Source organism: Oculina patagonica, chromosome 11 (assembly GCF_052425735.1).
Source record: "Oculina patagonica isolate OP01 chromosome 11, crgOcupat, whole genome shotgun sequence".
In the NCBI taxonomy this organism is placed as follows: Eukaryota; Metazoa; Cnidaria; class Anthozoa; order Scleractinia; family Oculinidae; genus Oculina; species Oculina patagonica.
The window spans coordinates 8,805,007-8,820,530 of NC_135768.1; the positions used below are offsets into that span (position 1 = coordinate 8,805,007).

The 15,524-nt window shown below is 34.0% G+C and overlaps 1 protein-coding gene across 2 annotated transcripts in view; it reads left to right on the top strand.

Moving 5' to 3' along the window:
• LOC144630525 (doublesex- and mab-3-related transcription factor 3-like) overlaps positions 1-15,524 on the top strand; it is a 69,907-nt gene that overhangs the window by 39,434 nt on the left and 14,949 nt on the right. Inside the window, exon 1 of one of the 2 annotated variants that reach the window (XM_078488881.1) lies at positions 8,423-8,484. The exons of the other annotated variant lie outside the window; for it this stretch is intronic. The gene's annotated coding sequence lies outside the window, so the exon portion shown is untranslated. Of the gene's footprint in view, positions 1-8,422; positions 8,485-15,524 lie in introns of those variants that run through there. 2 annotated transcript variants of the gene reach the window in all.

The following is a 15,524-nucleotide window of genomic DNA, read 5'->3' on the forward strand; positions in this document are numbered from 1 at the left end:
TGCGTTTTTATCACGGCTACCTTATAATAAGTAGAATAAACATAGCAGTGATAGCGTGCCTTAGCTTTAATTCGAACAGGGCTAAAGAAAACTCAATATCCGTTTTAAGGTGGTTTCTAGTGGCGGATTCAGATGTGCTCGAAAACGGGGTTGTGAGGTGGGAAGGAAGTAAAGATGTGACTACTCTTGCTTAATAAGGAAGAAAGAAGGGCGCAAATTCTTCGGACCCGGATTAAAAAGAGAAAAGACGAAGAAGAAATATGATGCCTCGGAGAAGTAAGAACATACGCCTTTGCCTCAGTGAAGGTGAATATCATTACAAAAGAACTAAATTTGCGTGTTACGTCTGGGGAAACGTCGTGATTTGTCAGTGGCAAGTTGTCAGTGTGTTAAGTGATGTTAACTATGTTAACTAATTTTCAGTTCTATTCACTGTTTAATTAGTCTCGAAACCAGCGAGGCTAGAACACGCAAGAAAAGAACACGCAAAAGCCATGTATTTAAATATAGAATACCTAAATGTTTTTCCAAGATCCATATGCGAATGGCATTCCTTGCCCCAAAGATTGTGAATTCTAGTTCATTTCAAAGTTTTAAAACCAAATTAGTTTTTTTTTGTAAATGTGTTAATATGCAAAGCTAGAAAATAGGACTAAATAAAAAAAATCTTCTTTAATTTTTAGATATTTTTTTATTTTGTTTTATTCAGCTTTACACTTGTAATCTATTTTAAGGGAGAGTTGGTATGATGTCTCACGTCTTTACCGAATAAAAATAAATGTATATGTAGATGAACCAAGGCACATAGCGCAAAGTAGGCCAGTCTCGATATATTAGAATTTTAGCTCAGTTGGCTTCGAGTCTTGGGGAATAAAACAAAAGATATTAAGCCTCGGAGCCAAGTTAAAACTCTATAATATATCGAACATGGCCTATAACCTCCTTTCTTGACTTGCTTCCAGCCTCTTTCATTGCTCAAGGTTATCCTTTAATTTATTGTCACCATATTTTAAAAACGTTTTTCTGATGCACAAAATTACTTCCAAAATGAAAGAAACCTGAAAATAATTGATTTCTATGGAAGAAAAACCAAAAAGTAATTATAATAAACCGAAAACAAGTAAGGTGGCTACGACCGAGTATAATATGCGCCGTAGCTACTTTGTATTGTTTGGCGTTAAAAAATATAAAAACAGATACGTTTCGAGATTATTGTCGTTTTATCATTGTCAGCCGTTAACTACAAAACTACTGTCTATCATTTAATGATAATTTTAATTAAATTTCTTAAGCTAATTATCCACATTCAAAACAGGTAAAATTGTATTATAACTATTATTGAAAACTTCCGATACTTCAAAACCGTTTATTTGCCACGAAAGGCAAATGGCCTGTTTTATTAATTTCCTTAACTGCCATTAGCTATTTGCTTTTACCTAAAAAAAACAAATGTTTTCAAGCCTGACATTTCACACTAACAAAGTTTGCAAATGATAGGGTTTAAAAACAACATAATCAATAAAGCAAAGATAATCCAATTTCTGAAAAGCAATGAAAAATGAAAGAGGTCAGTTTCGGCGAGGTTGACTACTGAAATAAAAGTATGATAAAGCACAACAGTGTGAGGTTTATGTCATTTAGTAACCATGTTAGCATGTGTTGTAGCAGAGACGCTACTAATAATTTTATCTGGAATTTCATTTAGTGAATATCGTCCTTTGGTTATTATATAGCGTTCTACTAACAGAAAACCTTATCTGTAAATATTATCTATTGTTAAAATTAAATTTCGCTAATTATTTTCTATAAATGCGAAGTATTACATCGGAGAAGTAAAATTTGCACCTCAAAAAACGCCTCTTCTTTGTGACAACAGATTTAAGAATACCCGTATAAATGAATACAGATAGCTTGTTTTACCATAATATGGTTCTTTTTTCAACTTGCATTCTACCTGTCAAGCTATTGCTCGTTTTGTATGATAGTAATTTAATTTTGTTGCGTTAGGTTTGTTAAATAACGTATTTATTACAGTTCTGTTCTGTTTTGTTCCACGGAGACATTTAGGTTATTCAACAGTCCAAAAACAAAACAATACACAGTTAGCTAGCAAGTTATCTTCCTCGATCCATAACATAACAACCCGTATCAGTATATAAAGTTGTTGTTAACTCCAGTCCGGATATCTCAAGAAGATAATATATTTTTTCAGTTCCTTTATGTTAACAAGATAGGAACTAACATGTCACTTGTTTTCATTTTTAATAACGCGTTCTTTACTTTCACAACGAGTTAACCTGATTGCAAACGGTTTAAATTTCTTGATACATTTATAAAACTTTGTAACTTTGATTTAGCTCAAAATCCATCAATTCATTTGGAGCAAAACTTCCAAAGTAAGAAAACAGAAAATAAGAAAAGGCAAAAATTACTAATAAATTGTAGATTTTTTGTGAGCTTTTAAATTCAAATTTAATTCTATTCACAACAGATATCAGAGATTATACTTATGTTGCTGCCATAAGCCGAAATTTATTGTTATTCACGTTTGTCAAATACTGCATGATTTTCCGCTTAACGCTTGTCTTATTCAATCTTTTAAAATTTTTACATCACAAAACGGTCCCAATCACACATGATTTAATCTTTTTAACGTCGTGGGAAATTTAGATAAATTGAAAGGAGTATTTGCATTAAGGAATTACAAATAGTTTTTACATAATTACATAGAGGTATTAAATCAATTTAATTCGCCTTACCCGTTTAAGTTATTACCGTTTGTTCGAATGATGTGTTTTTCCGGTAGGAAAAACAAAACAATCGGAGATTCTCATTTTACCAAGCGGTTTTTTATTTACCCTCATAATAAGATGAAGGTTTTAGAAAATCAATTTAATAAATGCTCATAATAGTTCTTGAGAGGACATTTTCCGCTTTCTTTGGCTCTTTTTTAGATTTTTCATTTGAAACGATATTTAGTAATTACAAGGTGTTATCTCGTCACATAAGAAGATAAACCGATAACAAAAAGGTAAATTTTAGCATGAAAAGAAGAATTCTTCTATCTTATAATTTTAAATCGTTCCTACAAGCAATAACTCAAAATTTGTTCTTCCAAATAATTCATTAGGGAACATTTCTGGAGGGACTCAAAAAACACAATTTAACGTTTGAAACAGGCAGCTACTTTTCGATATTATCTGTTAATAACAAATCTTGTTTAATCTAGTCTAAACGTCCACTTATTTACTTCCGTCGTGAAACAGAAGTGTTTATTCTCGTATTACTTAATCATTTCAATGCAATTAGTTAAAAGGAGATGGTTAAAGAGAAACTTTACACTTGCGAAAGACTCGAAGGTAACCCCGGCGCCTAACAGAGACATCGAATGAAATAATTTCACGTCAAAACCTAGAGAGCAAACGTATTCACAGTAAGTAACCCTGAATTAAAATTTGCTTAACTGAACTGAATTCATATTTAAATTCTAGAAATAATAATTACTAGAAAAGATGCATGCTTTCTCGGGACTACACTACATTATCATTTCATTTTCAAAGTAAGACGGATAAAGTGAAATCGAACAGTTAATTTCGCTGTACCTATAAAAATCATCAGGGTACATCACGAAAATCATCATTAAAAAATCGATTGCAAAAGATATGCGAGTTATTTTGCCACTTCTAAGTATTTTTAAGGGATCTGCAAAAGTTACAGGCAAAAACCAGTACAAAACAAACGTGAAAATCTTAAAAAAACATCACATGTTACGAGGTATTTTTTTAATTTTTTTTTTTTTTTTGCTATTTTACATTAACAACATTTTACAAAGCTTCAAAATTGTTATCTCTCGAAATCCGAAACGATCTCGGTTTATTTCCATGTAGGAAGGGATCCACTATGCTTACAGCTCTACATTAAAACGGACAAGGTAAAAAATACGTTACTGATTAAAAAATATTTTAAATAAGAAAAATAATATAATAATAAAATAAGCATAAATATTAAAAGAAACGTATCGAGGTATTGTATCGTATCGTAAAAGAAAACACGTAATAACTTACTCGTTTTTCGTTTTCTCAACTCGTGAATGCTCCGTTATTCCATTTCCTCAAGTAAGATAGTCATGATTTTTCATTTAAACAAGCATATAAGGTCTGAGTCAGCACGCAGTATTTGTATCACCCCAGTATTGCAGAAATGTTGAGGGAATTAAAAAAAAAAATCAGTGCATTCTTTTAACTTTCCTGGAGGTGAAAGCGCCGAGAGTGTTGGAGTACATTTCGTGATGTTCGTTTTTCCAAGTTTTTTAATTGTTATAACAATCGTGATAAAAAAAATAACTATAAATTTCACTCCCAAGAATACATTTGTAACTTCGCTTTCGTAAATTGTTGGAGTGAAATCTAAAACAAAGCATGGAGTAATTACCTTCTGTTATCTACTAAATTCAACTTAAAATCAACACGCAAATGTTATTTGCAAAGTTAGACTAACTGTGAAAAATTAATTATTTTCCTTACTGATTGCAAAAGATTTCGTTGAATTCGTGATTTCTCAGAATTTAGCTTAATTTTCTTGTCATCGTGACATGTCTGTTTGATATTTTATCGACTATTTAATATTGCTAAAAGAAACTTAATGTTGGCTTCAGTTGCGATATCGATTTAAAGGGTTACGTGAAATGATTTCTAAAGTTCTTATCAAGTTCTATAGATTCTGTATCATTAATCCGCCCCTCTTTACAAAATTACTTAAACAATCAATTCGACTAGCTATTCTTGACAACCAATTAAAATATCAGCTATCAGCCTGTCTTGCTGGGAAATAAACGGCTTGTCACCTCTATCAGGTTTCACCAAATGCACTTATTCCACCAGGTGACTCTAATGCATTAAATAACTTTGCAAAGTGCATTTGAAAATCATGAGAAATTCACAGATGACTTTAAGTTGTTTTAAGAAATTCTAAATGTTCGATTTTGTAGGACATGCAGGCAGTCACGCATCACTTTTGTCATTGAAAATTGAAAGGAATGGCCGAAGTACCTTCGCGGAAACTTAATTTCGAGAAATTGGAACGGGCATATTTCGCGGGACTTAAATTTTGCAATTTGGCCAAAAAATACGTTTAAAAGAACTAAATTTCGCGCAAAATTGTTAAAATACTGGTCTGCACTAACAAACAGTAAGTCTCAAAATTGGCACAACTGATTTTAATTTTCCACAGCAATAGTTTCCAATGACACTGAGCAAAACCATATAACAAAAGGAAACTTTAAACAGTTTGACATGTTCCTTTGTAACAAAGTAGACGACTGTACCAAAATAATTATGTAGTAAACTTACAGCAACGTTGATTGACCATAACGAATTATAGAAAAGCTATTAAAGTTCGCGCTGTTATTCTTCGCGAGAACCATTTTTTCGTGGGATTTTTAATTTTCGCGATTTTCAAAATCACGAAAATTAAGTTCCTCGAAAAAAAGTGACAATAAGTTAAATTGATTTGGAGCTAATTCAGTTGTCATAAATCCATTAGTATTTTCGACACAAGGAAAGTTTCTCGAGTTAAGATAAATATACCACATTTTAGCCAGCGATCAAAATAACTTGATCAGAAATAAGGGAAAAATAAATCAGTATTTTAAGTTTCATTTTTAAAGAAGTATTCTAACATCTGAATGTATTAACCCAATTTTTTTGAGAGGAGCAGTTTGAAGTACTGGGGCAGTGAAACGGACGTGAAATGAATATTTTAACCACTACAAATATTTTGATACATTAGAGGTAATAAGAAGGTTGACGAATTAAAAAATATACACGCAAGCTAAAAAAAATAGGTTATTTTTTCAGTTCATTGAGCAGATTACAGACATTCGAATTATTTTTAAAATTCAGGCTTGTTTTATGTAAAATGTTATATCGCTTGCCAATTTTTAGACGTTAGAAGTTAGACGACTCTGTTAGCTTCATAATATCAATAACAATTCCGTATTCAAGTCAGGAGAATTCATTAAATGATCACTAAGGCATTGGCTTTGAGGTTAATGTAAGGAACGAAAAAGTAAGCAGCAATTGCCGAATAAGGCTACTGCCGCCAAAAGAATTGGACAGAAACGAAAGGATTTTTATTTCTTCTATTTTTGTTATAAATCTGTAAATCTACTAACAGTTTTGGTGTAAGCACACTCTTTACTGTAGACGAAACAGACCATTCAAACATATAGTATAGTACTGTTTATTATGCTGTAAATTTTCTACCTTTAACAAATTACTTCGATAATAGAAAATTAAAATACGATTGAAAAAAAATGCCAGGTTACAGAAATCTAAAAAATACATATTTGAAACTCACAAATTGAAGTACCATTTACTAAATACAAGTCAGTGTTTTCTTCTAAACGAATAGTAAAGTTACATAATTTATTAGTCACGGCTTCTTGTTAAAAATACAGAGGATGAAATAATTTGCGCCATGATGACTGGTTTTGTAAGATTGCTCAGACTCTTGTTGACAAGATTTGCATTGATCCATCTCTTTAACAAAACAAGGAGTGATATGCTTTACTCAAGCAACATTAAATGTCGAATTTAAAAATCAGCTTTGTCAACTCAGCTGAACGCTCGCAATCCATGCCTCTTTCAGTCACTACACTTGAAAGTCCGTGTATCACTCGAGAGAATAAATATCAAATTCGATTTTCGATAATGGCTCAACAGTTAAGAAACTTGTCAGTTTTCTGGGCGCCTTAAGGTACTTTTCCGATGTTTTGATTTATAAAAGTAGCAATCATTCTATTCTCAACCAACTAAAAACAGTATAAAAAGGCGCCTTAAAATCCCTGAGTGACGGACATTTCGTCAGGCTGTTTGCGCAGAGATTTTGGAGCAAATTGCAGTTGTGTTTTTCTATGAAAAACACAGTGTGGTTTTGTTTCATATTTTATGCAAACATAAGGCGTCAGCTCCAATGAAAAGAACAATGGACTTTCACGCGTTCGTGGAATCGCGAAGCAAATAAAAGAACAAAGGAAATACTGGCTTAGGTTATACACGAAATATATAAAATCCATCGTCGCAAAGGTGAAAAAAGTGGCTATAACCAGTGCGACGAGTAGTTAAAAGAGGACACGTAGGATTTTCAACCATCACGCGTATTCGCAGAGCAGACAATCAGAAGACAGTGAAGGTAAACTGAACTACTTTTAATGGGTTTGCTTTTCGTTCTCTCGTTTCTTCTAACCAAGTAATGAAATGAATATCGATTTGTAATGATGAACATGAGTATTATACGAAAAAAGGGAAAAGTAACAGCTCTAATATTCTTCAATTGTGGTTGTAACGTGTAAAAATTATTAGATTTAATTTTGTCTGAAAGTGATTCTTTAATAACAGCGATAACACGAAAACAAATGAAAACCAATACGAAAAATTATAAGGTCGACGTTTGTGCTCAGGTTAAAGAAAGCGCCCGGCGTGATTTCTTGGTAGCATTGGTTTTTGATCATTGTTGTATCGCAAAAATATATTTAAAAAAAAAAAAAAAAAAGGAGAAGAAGTGATCCTCGTTCAGCAACACAAGGAAATAAAAATAACAGTGTTTTCTACTGCGTTGTACATTAGGAATTAAAGTAAACTGCTTTAGAAACGAGTCCAAATGAACTACATTGCTTATACTAGCGGAAGGTTTCATGCACGGAACCTGTTAATTTGAAGTGCCCTGTTATCCACTTTTATTTTGATTATTGTTAAATATAAAACAAAGTTGGCGATGCCACGACTCATTGTATTCAAGAGAGGTTTAGGTTTGTAGAAGAAGTAGGCCTTGTTAGGGGGTGAGGAATATCTCGTCGTTTTACGATGCGAAGGCCACTCGAGCACCAGAATTGAACAGCGTCTTCTATTCTATTCTCTTGTATTCTCAGGGTGCTATCAAGAACATGATTTCCAAAAGCCAAAAATATATTTACACGAATGGAAACCTAAAGTCATAGTCTAGCGGTGTTTTATATAAAACGTACTATTGGACTGAAGCTATAGAAGGAGTGTTATCATCGGTTATACATGGATAATGTTTTGATCTCAAATTGAGAAAAACGAGCAGACTATTTAAGATGCTGTTCTTGTGTCTTCGAAACTGTTAAAAACTAATTACATTTTCCTTTCTTTCTAACAATTCACTTGATACCTATATTTTGGTATTCTAGGAGCGAAGGAACAAAGCCATAATTTTAGGACCGTTTTGACCAAAAGTGCAATAAAACTCCCTCTTAAAGTGCCCTCTTAAATGAAGTTTAGTTGGACCAAACCACTCTTAACACGGAGCTTATTACAACGCTTTCGTTATAGGTAGTGTCTGTTAAGTTCAATTGAGTAACTTGGTTTCTAATCTCATTTAACCTTAAGGTGAAAACGCGTGAGAGTTGGATTTTAGTCCAAGACAACAAAAAGAACTGGAGCTGAACTAGAAGAAAAAAACGAGGTTAGTAGACTTAAGTATGTCGTGTTCTTATTTTCGTTCTTGATTCACTTTAATGCTCCACTGATAATGTCGCACAAAAATCTTATCTGTTGTACGTGGAATCCCGATTCCTCCCGAATCTCCAAGGGAAACAGTAATTGGCTCGTGAAATCCTGGAGTTCGAGACATTTAGGGTTACACTGCAGCGTTCAACATTTTGTGGTCTTTTTTAGGGTTTACTGTACTATTTTCAGTCCTTGTGAATCTTGTAACGGCAGGAAATCAAAACTTAGGTCGTGCAATTAAAGCATGCATGCGAATTACCAGTAGTATAAGCAAAATAGGCGTTAAAGTATAAATCAATTCTTTGTTTGAATTTCGTGGGCAGTTCGAAGTCCACGAATGCGCATGTTAAAATTTTGGAAACATTTCGCCTAAAAACTCTCTCTCTTTGCGGGTTGTTAATTTCTGTCAAACAAACTCTTACATAATGCATTCGATAAATACGCATTTTTCGTTCTTTCTCTGCTTGGTTTGAAAGTAAGAGCTCAAAATAACACATTGAAGTGCTTGTTTGGGGGTATTCAGTTTAGTGACAATTGACCACAAATGAAGCCTGTCTACTATTGAACAAAAAATGGCCATTTTTGTCGATCGTAATTTGTCTTAATCTTCTTTAGTCTCAACCCCTGGGAACGAGGTTGCTTTAGTCTTAGTCATCTTTGAATTTTTGTATGGCTCTTTATTACTTCTTTGGTGCCTTTCTTCTCAAGAAAACTATTATTTTGAGGTCTTCAATAATTTGAAAGAAGTTTTGTACATCAGAAAAATGATTTAAAATATTGTAACGTAGCTCTTTCACAAAATTATGTTATGATGATGGTCGTAAACATCACTCTAATAATAATAGTAAAACATGCATTGTTAACAGACAGATGGTAACAGTAACCAAAACCAAAAAAAGTCAACTACAATGTCTAATTCATTCAACGAGACGCACCTACGGGGAATCAAGGTAGTTGTACATATAAGCATGTAATTTAAAAGAATATCGAGGCTAAAATTTGCGAAATTTTAAAAATATTTTCAGAATTTCCCCTAGGCTGAGATTTTGAAAAGAATAAAATTTTGTGTCTTGAAAATGTCAAAATTTGTAAATACGACACAGTTATATGTTTTTAAATAAACCGTGTAAAATTCTTTCTTACTCTAAACGGAAAAACTAGTTAATAAAACGATAAAACCTGCACTAGCCGCCAAATGTTCGATGCTTATGACAGTTCGATGAACGGTACATGTAATACATGTATGGTTTACGCACAAACGAAAATGTCATACTCTATAATCTAAGAATATTGATTTTCTGCCTAAAATCCTTTTTCTACCCACCCCCATTACATTTTTTTTGCGTCTGAGCCGAGGTCTTTACTATTCCTTAGGGCAGGGGCAGTGGTCATCGGTTGTAATATTACATAACATTTCAGCTCCTTTTGCCTATTTATGTTCCACGTTAGGACTTCTGTCAAGAACTGTACATGTAGGAGGTATATGCACTGCCCATTAAATCGAATTTAAACAACATTTAGTCCCTATTTTGATAGTAATTTATAAGATTAAGTTTGACTGTCTTCTTAAAGAGGCTGAACATAGCAACAGATCTGTCAACGTTTCTCATTAGGTAACTTTTAATGACTTTACGGTGATAGGAAATCCGCCATTGTCAAAGGATTGATGTACACTAAACTCTATTTTGCATAAATATGCTTTAAATTGTTTGTCTTGGGCCCCTTTAGAATTTGCCTCTAGCGTCAATAACTGGCAACCTGCACTTTTTGGAGGAGATGTGATTACCATTTAATCAGTTCAAAACAATACTGTTTTTTTGATATTAATACTGTGTCAAACAGACAGGCGAAGATAATAAGAAAAATCACCAACTTTGGCTTGACGCTTTTTAGAGATTTCCTCTATCGTCCATAATTCAGGCAACTAGCGTTTTTTGAAGGAGTTGTGATTACCATATAATTAATTCAAAACAATACGGTTTTTTATGTAAATACTGTGTCAAACAGACAGGCGAAGAAAATAATAAAAATAATTCGCCAACTAGGGAGTATTGTCTTAATGTAATTCTAAATTCTCAGAACAAATTTCACAACTAATGTAAGGGAGTGAGAAAGGAGAATTGATGGTGGAACTGAAAAGAGTCATCATTATATTTTAATGATTGAATTCTTTATACTGACTGAGTTATGAACACAATCACAGTGCGGCACTAACGGTGTCAAAAAACTGTTCCACCAAACAATTGATATATCACCCACATATCTACAGCTGAGTTAACACACAATGAATACATGATATGGCTGATTGAAGTTGTGACAAATCTCGTTGTCGGCCTTTCGTATCAGCCCGCACAGGTGATATAAGCCCGTAGAGACTGTTGAATGTTGAATGCTTTTCAATACGTTGCTGCTCGTATGTTAGCAAATCAATCGTATAGTACCTGCGCGAATACAATGAAAAAGCGAAATCATAAAATAGATATTTATAAACAAGCCATTTCAGCTGCGTATACAGCCAGAAAATTTTACACAACAAAGAAATGGAAATCAGTTTTCCCTCGCTGATCACGCATGGTGAAGAAGTGCAGTGCAGTTCAGAACTAATTTAAGCGCGTCTCAGTTGTTTCCTCTTACCTTGTGAACAAGTACGGCAGCTCATCAGGCAAGTAAAGCTTGTGAAAAGATTTTTGAACTGAAACAGATTTAAGTTGATGATAGCAGTAAAAAAACTAAAAAAAAGCGTCTTACATATTGCCTAAAATCAAAGATTTTTATTGATACGTTCATGCTCTAAGATCTCGGAGAAAGTTAGCTAAAATTGTTTGAAAGCAGGTTAAAATTGTAGGTAGCTTTTTTTACATAAAGAAAGTAAAATGGAGATGTTTTTTCATAATATGTTTGGATCGAATGTTTTTGTCTTTTTTAACTTGTTTTGTTTTAATGCCTTCATTTCATTACAGCTTTCCCTTTAATATTTCACTTTGTAAAATTTATATTAATATATATGAACCGTACCTTAGAGGTCCTGGCTACCTCAACAAAAGAAGTTTCATTCGAACGGGTCGCATTATTTGACTTGTAATACCAATGTGCAATTTTTTAACTCGTGTAACAAATGGTATATGTCACTCTATTAAATGCTGTTATAAGCAGGGCAGATACAATTACCCGTTACTGTTAGATTTGCAAGACGTTTCACCATGCAGAGCAGAAATGCTTTCGGACCTTTTGGTGTCTTACAGGTACGCTATTAAGTCTAGTGTAGGATAAGTCCTTGAAATTTATCAGTGTCATAAATGACTTCAAATCGTCAAATGAATAAATACAAATTGGCCTCAATTGCAAACTCGTGTATTTTAATCCATTAAGTATGTGGCCAAGTAGAAAAGAATGTATAATGTTTTAAATACAGTGGCCGCATCTGCTAATGAGCGTCACTTGTGGGGTAGTTAAAAACTCTTTGAAGAGAACTTTTATTATTAGTTTACACTGAAGTGGCTGTGAAGAAAATAGAATACCTGAACAATGCCTCCCTCAAATTCAAACCTCGTGCCAATTTTTTCAAGTTTGTGAATGAATCCCTTCGCTTACGTGTTCGTATCCTCCCATTCAAATGGGAGATAATAAGTGGTAATTTACATGGGTGCTGTTTGTGTGGTATTTAGAAAAAAAAAATTGAGATTGGAAACTGGCTAATTTTAGTAAGTTTAGCTGCGATTGTGCGGTTATTCACTTAAATCAAAGTAAACACAGTATTTCTTTATTCGCCAGATTACCTCACAATAACACCGAAAATACTTGCCAAATTTAAAACAGGTATTTCATATCTCAGCTCACACGTGTTTGTCAATGAAGATTTCAGAGCGTGTATCTAGAGAGAGAGAGACATTTTGGTACAGTTAAATGACCGACTGAAGTGTTACAGTCATCAACCCCACGTGTACACTTTGAAAGGACCGAACGTAGTCAGCGTGCACGTTTTATAGAGGTGTCAGTCTTAACTGAGAGACAGTAACAGTTAAGTGACTGAAAAATTGAAGGGATCAACGCTGTGCGAACGTTTTAGAGCTGCTGTCCATTAACAAGCCTGACAACAAATTCAACAAATCAACGAGAATATACCGTGGGTAAAACAATTTTTAATTTTAAAGTCAGTGTTCAAATGGCAATACCCTATGCTGAACATTTCTAATAATAGACGATAACAATAGAGAATACAATTATCCACAGTAAGTAAGTATAACTGTGAGGCAAGTAGATTTTCAAACGTCTGGTTAAAACTTTAAGCCCAGTCTCAAACTCTTTTATACGAATTTTCGTTAGTCGTTGCATTTTTTGCGCGTGCAACAGGCCAAGTTTTATGTCTAAAATCTCCCACCCACTAGAACACGCCTCTCTCCTCCCTTGCATCAACTCGGAGACAGAAGCAAACTGGTTGAAACAGGTAAGAAAACAATACTGCAACGATTTTATTATGTTAAACAGAATCACAACAATCAAACCAAAAACTGCGCTAAAGTTTGGAGACACTGCAACCCGGTGCTGTATTGTGCCAATGTATTCGCATGTAAATCTGAATTTAGATTTCCTCTCGGGTAAACACGAGTTTGACGCTCCATAACTTATTAAGAATTTGAAGGCAACATTTATTTTGTCAAGGAGCCAAATATAATATTATGTAATAATATTTTGCAGTAATATTTTGCTATCAAAGGCGGGTCGTTTTGGCAAGCCAAGGTTAGCTCACACATGTGCTGCACTCAATCCTTGCATGGACGCCTCTTTTGTATGTCCTTGAAACTTTGCGTTGAAAACCTGGCATTTAAAAAAATTCAGCTTATCTGAGCGAGTGCCTATCTAACATCCCTACAATTCACTCATTGAGTACTAGTGTGGTGACGATCGTATGTGAATAATGCCTTCAGCTATTATAAACTTGATTTTGCGACATGAAACCTTTGACTGCTTCATCCCGGTAAACCGTAAAGATTGCCGCGACGTTCCACCCGATTCGGCTTCTTGCTTAACGGAAATAAAAGCCCCTTTTTTTAGGTCGATGCTCTTTTCAGCTACTTTCTCTCTTATAATATGGTGAGAACTTGACTTAGGCGCCGGATTCAACGACAAAAACAGACTGGTATAGGTTGTAAAATGGATTGAAATTGTCACAGAGCCGAGTGACACACACAAATAGTTATGTTGAAAATACGTTAAAAACCATCAAAACTGTCGGGCCGAACACGGTGCCAGAATCAGTCGCTACAACAACTGTCTGGATGGCGTTTCTTTTTTTGACAATTTATAATTTCTAGATCAGCAACTAAGTTTCCCTACCCTTTTCCATACATTGTCTGTAATTTACCTTCGGAGAATCAAGACTAAACGCTGAGATGATTCGTTCCGAGATTCTTACTGCGATATGTAAGTTAAGAATTTAACACTGCATGGCAACAAAAAGGTCAAAAACTGCTTGGCTGGAAAATATAGCATTTTTCTATTTCTGAGAAAATCGCTCTTAATGAGACCTCAGTGGTAACGAGGGAATAATTAGCATGAAACACATAACGAGAAGTTTAGCTTTGATGTTCCGCCTTCAGGTTCAAACACTGCTAGAGGTTCCCATGCGAAGTTCTGAAGAGCTATCTGCGTAAAACAAACCCAGCTGAAGGTATTTTGCACCCTTCTCCGTCATTCTAGATGAGCGAAATTGTAAATGAATGTGTACACAAGAAACCAGACAGGGCGGCTAAACAAACACTAATATCTTTTTCTAAACAAACAACTAATATTCAATGATCTAGTAAACTAACATAGTGTGGGAAGCGAATGGGCGGTTTCCTAAATCGAAATAACTGTTATTGTAAAATTCAGCCCTGGTACGATTAAAAACGCTTAATGCTTCTACTTTTTTCGAAAACCGGAACAATTTTGCGTGGATTATTAGCTATTAAAAGGAGGAAGAATTCAGCGTATTGTGTTTTATTACAGTCAATGAAGAATAACTATTGACTTTATGCGGTTTTAATTTAGCCCAGTATTGCAGCACGTGGTTCCCTGTATTGTGTATGTCGGACAATGTAAAAGCTTACAATGTAACTACCGAATTTTTATCAAGATTACCGAATACAAACGAAGCACTCTGTCGTTTTTGTTTCAAGCCAATGAATTATGCGCTAGACAGGTTTCTTTGAACGAGAAACGAAATCAGAGTCATTAAATCCACCCGCCGGAGACAATCCTAAAAGTGATAAGTGGCAGAGTTATGAAGAATTTTTATTGCTTTTGTTAAATGGGCTTTATTATTGAATTCTTAAAGTGTGAAAACAGTTTCACACCTTTTGTTTCGCTACACCTTAACTGAACAAACGCAATTTGAAAATTTCGCTTGTGACATTTTTCGTGTCAAACGCATGGCATGAAATACGGCAATTATTTCATTGACACTTCGTATTTACCAGAGGGGTATCGGTTAAGAACGTGCTCATTTATTGCTCCCGTTCCTGAGAATTTTTTTAAGAAATAAAACCTATTTATTGTATAACCGTTTAAAGGGTATATATGTAAAGAGAAATATAAATGTTGCAAAGAGACCAATCAAATTACATATGTTTGTCGGAAGATCATCTCATACAGATTAAATTATTTTTAAAAAGTTGTTTTTGACTAAACAAACGATAATTTTGTGGAAACAAAATGTTCCGGAATCAAACATTTTTTATATGATCAAATTTAACATGATTAATATTTTTGGTTTTCTTAGGGGTTTTTTGCCTGCTCTTTTGCCCAACTTGTGAGTGTTTAGATCTTTTTAAATTTGCAGATGTTGATGTTAAAATTGCTGTGGCTTCCAAATTTCAGATTGACGGACGGTTTTGGCGCGAAACTTCAACACTTGATCGTTCAGTGTTTTCGGTTTAAGTCGTATTAACAATTTCTTAAAAAAGGTGCAAACGCCGCTTCTAGTTTACAAAGCAGGAAAATTAAATCCCCGTCGGC